We start from the raw sequence: 9,280 nt of genomic DNA, 5'->3' as shown, positions 1-9,280 counted from the left end.
TTAGAGTTGAACCCTTTTTGTCCCTGGCAAGGTGTTCTGCTCCTGAATCAGCTTGGTGGGTCTTGCCTCTAGCCTCTTTGCAGGGAGTTCTGCTGAAGGGTTCCATGCTGGGCCTGCACTCTGGGTCTGTTCAGGATCCAGCAGGCCCGTGTTGTCTCACTTACTCGCCGGGCCTGAGCTCTGGTTCTGTTCAGGATCCAGAGGGTACTGGGTCATCTCACTCACTCTCTGGGCCTGTGCTCTAGGTCTGTTCAGGATCCCGCAGCCCTCGGTCATCTCACTCACTCACCGGGCCTGCGCTCTAGGTCTGTTCAGGATCCCGTGGCCTCGCTCATCTCACTCACTTGCTGGGCCTGCGCTCTGGGTCTGTTCAGGATCCTGCGGCCCCCAGTTGTCTCACTCACTCACCTGGCCTGTGCTCTGGGTCTGTTCAGGATCCCGAGGCCTCGGTTATCTCACTCACTTGCCGGGCCTGCACTCTCTGAGATCTGTTTTTACAAATGTGCTCCAGGATCATGTTGCACCTCCTTTCCCAGTTAGTTTTATTTTTTATTTGTAGGGCTTTTTTTATCTTCAATATTTAAGATTTTATTTGTTGTGTTGAGGATCAGTACACATTATTCACTTTGTACACATTTCTTAACACACATATCATAAAAAGCCATGCATTGTTTTTCAGTTGTTCCAGTGACTTTCCAGTTTCAAATTTAGAGGCACATTTTCTGTAAGAGGATTAAGTACCAGTATCTTGAAATGCTGAAAAGTGTTAATTAAGTCCCATCAATTCACAATTTTGTATCACATACACTACACATTCAAATTTTTGATCTTTCACAGCACATCAATGAAATGAGGCAAACCAGACTACCACAACCAAAGATGTTACAGAGTGCACATGATTCTGACAGGGTAACATTTAGGATATAATTTTCTTTAGAAAATTATTCCACTAAAAACATGGGAATAGAAGTCATTTAAAGTATCCAAGACATATGAAATGCAGGATTGTAATTCCAAATTGCCATTTAGTATGCTTTGTATTGCAGGATATAAAACCAAGCCCCACCTATGGAATGTTAAGCTGACACCCAAGACAATCAAAGCCTGCCGTAATTCAATATCCCACTATTTCTGGTTGTACCAAAAAATAAACAACCAGAGAATGTTTTCACCTCTAAAAAAATCATTTACACTTAAAAAAATGAGATGAGGTGGGATTCCTTCCTTTTCAAAAATGTTTCTAGAGCTACTAAAAACTTGCATTTACAAAATAGTTGATAAAAATATTCCTCTGGATTGTACAAGAATGGAGACAGGGGGCTCTGATAAGACATGGTGTGTGATTAATCAGACTTGGCTTCTTTCTCCTCTGCTTCATCAGAGGCTTCACTCTCCTTATTTTTAGTTTCTCTGTTTTCCACAGGTAAATCTTCCTTGGTTTCTTGATCAGCCCCTTCAGCCTGCTTTTCCTTGGCTCCTCTTTTCCCTTTTGCTTGTACTTCTTTGTCCGAAGATTTATCCTTTCCCACTGCTTTTTTGGCTTTGTTTCCACTTTAGCTTGAACAGGTTTAGTGACAACCTCGCCAATCTCCTCTTGGGCTCCTCCTTTGCTGCCCCTTCCACCAGCCTAGCTGACCTTCCTCTTGGGCTTCTTGGTGGGCATGGTGGTGGTGGCAGGGGAGGGCCTGCAGAAGCTTGGGGTGGAGACACATAGGAGCCTCGTGGAGCTATGCAGCCCCACTGCTGTGGTTCCTCTTGCTGCCAGAGCTGCTCTACTTTTCATTTTTTAAAGAGAATACAAAATAGTATTATAACAGAAAAATTTAAAGAGATACAGAATTTCACTTAACAAAGTAATATGAATTTCACAGTATTTGTTATAATACATATAGTGTTGTCTTCCAATCAGTTACTCATATTACCAGATATATGCATGAAAAATTAGAAGAACAAAGAAAAAAAAGGAAGAAATATATAAAAAAGTAAGAAGAGAAAAAGAAACAACTCAAAAAGGAAACAAAACAAGTTAAGTATTATCTTCTCCTTTTCATAGACCAGCAGAAACCCACAGTACAATTGTCCAAACCATCCTGCTTACATACTTAGATAAATCTCTTTCCCTCACTCCTTCTCCTGTCCTTCTCAACTCAGTAATTCTTTCTTTTTGAATAAGTTCATTCCCTCTTTTGCAGTATCTATTAAACCTATCAGATTCCACTTTCTCTTTCAAGTTCTCATACTAAGGAGACAATATGATGTTTGCACATGCAGGGTCTGATTTATTTCACTGAAGAGCCTAGCCACTCCTTAACTTCCTACCTAAATCCCTCTCCCCCATAATTCATATGATGAGGTCCTAACACTGCAAAGTGACAGTACATATTTGGAGATGAAATCTCTGTGAAGTAATTACAGATATACAAGGTCATGAGGGTGGGCCCTCAGACAAAGATTAGTACCATTGTGGTCTAAATATGTATTTCCCTTAAAAATTTATGCATTGAAACCTAGTAAGCCGTGTCATAGTATTAGAAGTTGGGACATTTGGGAGGAAATTACCTTACAGCCATTTTAGATTTACCAAATGCAAAGAAACGAAGGAGCACTCAGAAAAGTGGAAGGAACCGAGTTTTATTATGCTCATCAGCACAGGGAATTTCAGCATTATGAAGTCTGAGCCTTGAGCTGGGCATATGCAAGACTTATATAGAGGCTGTAGCGGTAAAAGGCAAGAAAGTTAAGTTACAGAAACAGAATAAAGGCAGTTATACAAAGGCAACATGTTTACAGCTCTGCAAATTTGAGTGGCCTCCAACAGCCAGGGAGTAAGCTAGGAAGAAAAAGTGAGCCTTCTTGCTTATCAGGCCAGGATGCAGCTGGTATGAGGAAAGGAGGGGGTTGTCAGCTGAGGGTATCAAATTTGAAATGTTTCAATATTCCTAACCATGATACAATGAGGGTTCTATCTTGCTAAATGCAACTGTAAAAAAATATAGAGAACTTCTTTGTCTTGTAATGAGGGCACATACAAGGCACTATTGAACAACTCATTGTCAAGTATCAAATCTGATAGTAGCTTGATCTTGAATTGAGAAACTTTCAGAAATGTAAGGAATAAATTTTTGTCCCTTATATGTGACTCAATCTAAAGCATGTTGCTATAGCTACTTTAAAGAACTAAGACAATGTTGTAATAAGAACAAATGCTGGAGACCTTAATCTCCATCTCCTGCTCTCTCCTTTAGCCCACAAGGAGAGGTCATGTGAGCACAGAGATACATGTCAGGCACCTATAATACAAATAAGAGGCTTTAAATGAAACCCACCTGAATGGAACCCTCATCATTCAATTTTTATACTCTGGAACTGTGAACAATAGATTTCTGTTGTGTAAGCCACCTACCCAGGTATTTTTTAAAATGGTATCCTGAGTAGACTAATGCAATGATAATTTTAAATACCTGTGTTTTGGACTGATAAGATAATGATGGTATAAAAACACTTCACAAGTGTTTGTGCATTCCTCCTCCTACAATGATGCTGTATTTTTTTAATGTTACTGTCTTAACAGTTAGTCCTTTTGGTCTTGATAAAATAACTGCTTGAGTCCCACACAGATAAAAAAGCTTTATAATAAAATGTAGCTTATAAGACACAGATTTATAACTTTGTATCAGAGCAATAATAAATTTGTCTTGAAATAGGAAGTGTTTCAGCAGTCCATATTGTACTTCTAATGTATATAGGTAGTTAGGTCATTCGTTTTGTTATTATTATTTTTTTAGAGTCTTACTTTGTAGCTCAGTCTAGGCTTAAACTCATTATATAGCCCATGTTGGTCTCAAACTTGAGGTGTTCTTCATGCCTCAGTCTTAAAATTGTGGGATATTATGTCTGCTACTATGCCAAATGTCAATTAAGTGATTCTATAATGGTAGTGCCAGGGGCTCAGGAGATAGTTCAGTAGCTTAAGAGACTGCCTGCTAAGCTCAAGGTCTTGAGCTCAATTCTCAGTACCAAAAAGCTAAATAATTAAATTGGGTTGAGGAGATAGCCCAGTGGAATAAGTGCTTGCCTTCCAAGCACAAGGTCCTGAGTTTGATCCCTTGTACCACCAATAAATAAATAAATAAATAAATAAATAAATAAATAACAAAAAATAAATAATGGCTGTGCCATAATTATGAGATCATAGAAATGACCATGAATTTTAAGATGGTGCATCTCTTCATTGTAATTTTTCATAGCAGTAAGGATGAGTGGAAGAACTACTACAGCTCATTATCTAATGGTAACTTAAGAAAATAACATTATCAAAATAAGGAAAGCTATAGAAAAAGCAACAAGTGTTATAGCCACTGTATAGATGTAGGTTTTTTATTTATCTTCTCAAAGATAAATTTAACTAAAGAGTGAATGGACATCAGCAAACACAGAAAAACACATTTGGCCTTACTTTATGCAGGACAAAAAAGATAATGTCTTTGCTCTTAAAGCTACTAGGGGCATAATGACGCATTAGTAAATCTGGTAATAGATGTACCTGCTGTTTGGGTGGTATTTTGTATTTACTTACTTAAAATAATGAGCAATACCTTGAAAAACTCAGGAGAAAGTTATGAGATTATTTTCCCCTTTATTTAGCAAATTCATCTGTTGTATATATACATTTTGGGAGCTATTTTAATATGAATTAGAAACAAACAAATCTTTAAAAAAAGTTTATTTTTTTACATTGGAAAGTGCAATAAATAACATTACAACACAAAAATCACAAATGATACAGAATTTCACTGAACAAAATGATATGAATTCCACAGTATTTGTATTGAATAGTGTTTTCTTGAAATTAGTTGTTCATCTTTTCAGAGATATGCTTGCCAAATTGGAAGAAGAGAAAAGAAACAAAATTGAGAAAGGAACAAAACAGAAAAAGAAAAATGAATTGAATAATGAAGACAAGACAAGTTAAGGATTAACTTCTTTCCATAGACTAGTAGAATTCCACAGTACAGTTGTCCAAATCATCCTGCTTACATACATAGATATATCTTTCTCCCCAACTCCTTCTCCTGACCTTCTCAAATCACAATTCTTTCATTTTGAACAGGTTCACTATCCTTTCCAGATATCTACTGCACCCTTCAGATTACATTTTCCCTTTCAAATTCTCACACTAAGGAGATGATACAACATTCACACATGTGGAGTGGATTTATCTCATTTAAGAGTATGATCTCTAGAGCCAGCCAATAGCTCAGAGGATTAAAGCACTTGTAAGCAGATATGGAGCCAGGGGTTAGATCCCTGTGCCTGCTGTGCCTGCCCCTCCCCCAAAGCACACTAAAATGGCAATTGAGACTGGGTGTGGTGGTGCATGCCTATAATCCTAGAACTTGGGAGGCTGTCAACGAGAGAATCACTACAAGTCCAATCTACTAGTGAGACCTTGAACTCCCTGTAGACCCTTCCCTAAAGTATGAAAAAAAAAGAATATAGTCTTTAGTTGCATTCATTTACCAATAAAAGCCTCAAATTTACCTTTTTATAGCTATATAGTACTCCACCATGTAAAAATACCTCATCTTTTATATTCATTCCTCAGTTGATGCTCATTTGGGTTGCTTCCAAGATTTAGCTATGACAAATTGTGTTGCTATCAACACTGGTGCACATATATCACTGTGGTATGATGTTTTTCATTCTTCTGTGTAAATACCCAGGAGGGGAATAGTTGGTTTGAATGTGACTTCAAATCTTAGTTTTGAGTAATCTACACACTAATTTCATAGTTCTTGTACCAGTCTGCACAACCACCAACATTGGAGAAGGTTTTCTTTTGCCCAATAACCCCCTGGCATTTGTTATTGGTTGCCTTCCTGGTGAAATCCATTCATTCTGGGGTGACATGGAATCTCAGTGTTTTTTTTTAATATTGTTTTAACTTGCATTTCTTGAATGACTAATGATGCTGAACATTATTTTATATATTTATATGCAATTTATGTTTCTTCATCTGATAAATGTATATTCATCTCGGATGCCCATTTTTAAAATATATATATTTAGTACCAGGTCTACAAAGTCTCACTATCCAGATTGGACTTGTACTGATCCTCCTCTTTTCAGGCTCCCAAGTGCTGGGATAACAGGAATGCACCATCACTGCCAGTCTCATTCGCAGTCTCAGCTCACCCAGGGGGCAGGGCTGCCAGGGATTGAAACTCTGTCCCTGTGCCTACCTAAGCAAGCACTTTAGTCTGCTGAGTCATCTTGCCAGCTCTAGATACCCATTTTTTAAATTAGATCTTTTAATTTTGGTGGTCTGGTTTTTCATTTACTTCATTATATGTTGTAGACAGAAGGCTTGTGTTAGAGGGGCAGTGGGCTGTAATTTTTCCCTGTTCATGGGTTTTCATTTTTAACTGGCAGGTAATTTCTTTTGAAGTACAGAAAATTTTCAAAAACATGAGATCCCACCTGTTTATTCTCTGAAGTACTGCTCATTGAATTTATTTTTGTTCATGATCTTTCTACCTACCCCTATGTCTTAGAGATTTCTACCTACATTTTCCTCCAGATTTATGGTTTCAGTTTTAATGGGTTTTTGTTCACAGTGGTAAATTTTTATTAACTTCCATTGACATTTTCAATTTTGTCTGCCACGTTCTCATTAACTTAATATAAACCTACAGGTATTTCTTGATACCACAGAATCATGAACACTTGCAGTTATCAGTGTTGTATAATAATTAAAACAACATTCACTCAAGCAACTAACAACTTACTTCACTGGAAAACAATATTCTGAGGAATGTTTGAAAAACCATACATAGCAATTGATACATTTATTACACATTTGGTACTGGAGATAAACAACTCCTTTATAAAACAGTTTTAATACACTGCTATACTAATGAGGCTAGTTATTAGACATAATATATTTTAAAACTAAAGAATAAAGCTTTATCTTCATATTTATTTTATTTATATAAATCTTATCAATGAAGAACTTTGTGTCTAACAATAAAAAGCAGGTATATTGCAAGTGCCATTCTGCAGGAGAAGCAGAGAGAACTCTGATGCTTGCAGTACACGTTCTTTACAGAGATGGCTCTGAGCAACAGATTGAAATGCAGTCCATATATTTGGAAAAGTCTGTGTATCAGGGCCAGGAAGATGGCTCAGTACAATAAGCACTTCCCTGGCAAGCACAAGGCCTGAGTTCAATCCCCAGTTCTGCAAAAAAAGAAAGAAAAAAAAAACAAAGGTCTGTGTTCCTATGTGATAACTAACATCTCCATACACCAAAAAGAAAAAGAACAATACCAAACACAGTATTTTCAAAGATTATAACACATTTAACACATTTAGCTATCTACTGAGTTCTGAGATCAGATTGGCTCCTGAAATTGCACATCTACATAGGCCTGCTTGGTTAATGTCACTATTTCAGAGAGACAACCATTCTTGCAGCTTCATCCAAGTAATCACAAGCAAGAGTTTTAAGCCCACTGTCTACTATCAGTGCCTTGGCATCATCAGATCATGTACCTTGTAACTCTACCACAACAGGTATTTTAATTTCCAGGTCTTTTATTGTCATGACTATACCCTCTGCAATAACATCACATCACTTGATTCCTCCGAAAATGTTGACCAGAATAGCAAGTACCTTTTTATCTGAAAGTAATAAGCTTAAATGTTTCTGTTATTTGATGAACTGTGGCACCACCACCAACATCAAGGGAGTTGGCTGGTGTCCCTCCATGAAGTTTTATTATATCCTTGGCGGCCATATCCAAACCAGTACCATTTACTAGACAGTCTATATTTCCATCAAGGCCAGTATAGTTGATATCTGCCCAAGCTGCATCTCTGTCTCTTTCATCTTCCTGGGTTCAGTCCTTATGATCAAAAATTTTCTTTTGGTGACAGGCTGAATTTGAATCAAAATTGATCTTTGCATCCATAAAAGGTACAGCTCCATGTGAATCTTCTATCATTGGACTTATTTCTACTGTGGTTGTATCATATTTCAGAAGAAGGTTGTAAAGATTGACCATGTTTTTTGCTGCAGAATCCACAATAGTGGGTGGAAATCCCATCTTCTCTGCTAGTCAGACATCTTGCTCCTTTGTTATACCTTCTATAATATCAATAGGTTCTTTAACTATGGCATCAGGAGTCTCGGCAGCAACATATTCAATATTAACACCATCTTGTGAACTTCGCATTAATACACGACATTAAATGACCTTTTCATTGCCGTTGCAAAGCAGTATTCTCTCTTGGGGTATTTTTGCTCACAAATCAAAACTTTATTACATATTCTACCCTTTACTCCAGTCTGCTTAGTAAACAATTTTTTTCCCAATCGTTTGTGAAAGAACTGATTTTGCTTCTTCTGGAGAGAAAACTATCTTCACTCCTCCTTTCACACCACTTTCAAATGTTGCTTTTCCTCTATCACAAGCTAAAACCTATGCCTTTATCACATCTTTCAAATCCAATTTTTTGGCAATCACATAAGCTTCATTTACCAATTTTGCCACATATTCCTTGGGAATAGAGACACCAGCTTCTTGTAACAATTCCATACTCATATATTCATGTCGTGAGAGATTTCTTTGCTGTTGCTACTGTACTTGGAGTTCATTATTATTAAGCAATCCATAATTTCCCAGAACCTCGGTGGTGGCCTGCAATGACATCTGGGACAGATGACTGCTAAGAGTGGCCATGGCCAACAACTGGCTATAGAACATGGAGGCTGTCTTTTCTGAGTCCAAACCCATCCCTCTGTTATAAAGTTTAAATTTTTGATCATTTTTACTATTTTAGGACATGGTGATAGACATAGGTCTAATTTTCGCATTAGCATGTGGGAAGTGAGTTTTTATGACACCATTTATAAAGAGGCTATGTTTTTTCCAGTGAACACTTGGCCTGTTTGTCCAAGATAAAGTGTTTAAGTGTGTTTGTAGTTGTGTGTGCATCTTCTAATCTGTTCAATTGATCATCTGGTCTGTCTTTATGCTAGTACCATGCTGAATGTATTATAGTAGCTTTAGAGTATAATTTAAGGTCAGGGATTGTGATGCCTCTTAACTTTTTTTTGTTACTCAGAATTGTGTTTGGGTCTCTTTCAGGTTTTTTTTTTTTTTTTTTTTTTTTCCAGAACCGGGGATTGAACACAGGCCCTTACGCTTGCCAGGAATTGCTTATTCCACTGAGACATCTCCCTGGTCCTTGGGTCTCTTTTAATTCCAGATAAATT

General features: G+C 37.3%; 1 pseudogene; it reads right to left on the bottom strand.

Moving 5' to 3' along the window:
- Positions 1–7,394: 7,394 nt before the first annotated feature.
- LOC101581881 lies at positions 7,395–8,798 on the bottom strand (annotated as a pseudogene).
- Positions 8,799–9,280: the final 482 nt, after the last annotated feature.

The sequence above is a fragment of the Octodon degus genome, unplaced genomic scaffold (assembly GCF_000260255.1).
Source record: "Octodon degus isolate 3935 unplaced genomic scaffold, OctDeg1.0 scaffold00198, whole genome shotgun sequence".
Taxonomy (NCBI): domain Eukaryota; kingdom Metazoa; phylum Chordata; class Mammalia; order Rodentia; family Octodontidae; genus Octodon; species Octodon degus.
The sequence above is the reverse complement of the archived record's forward strand: the minus strand, read 5'-3'. Positions and strand labels throughout refer to the sequence as shown.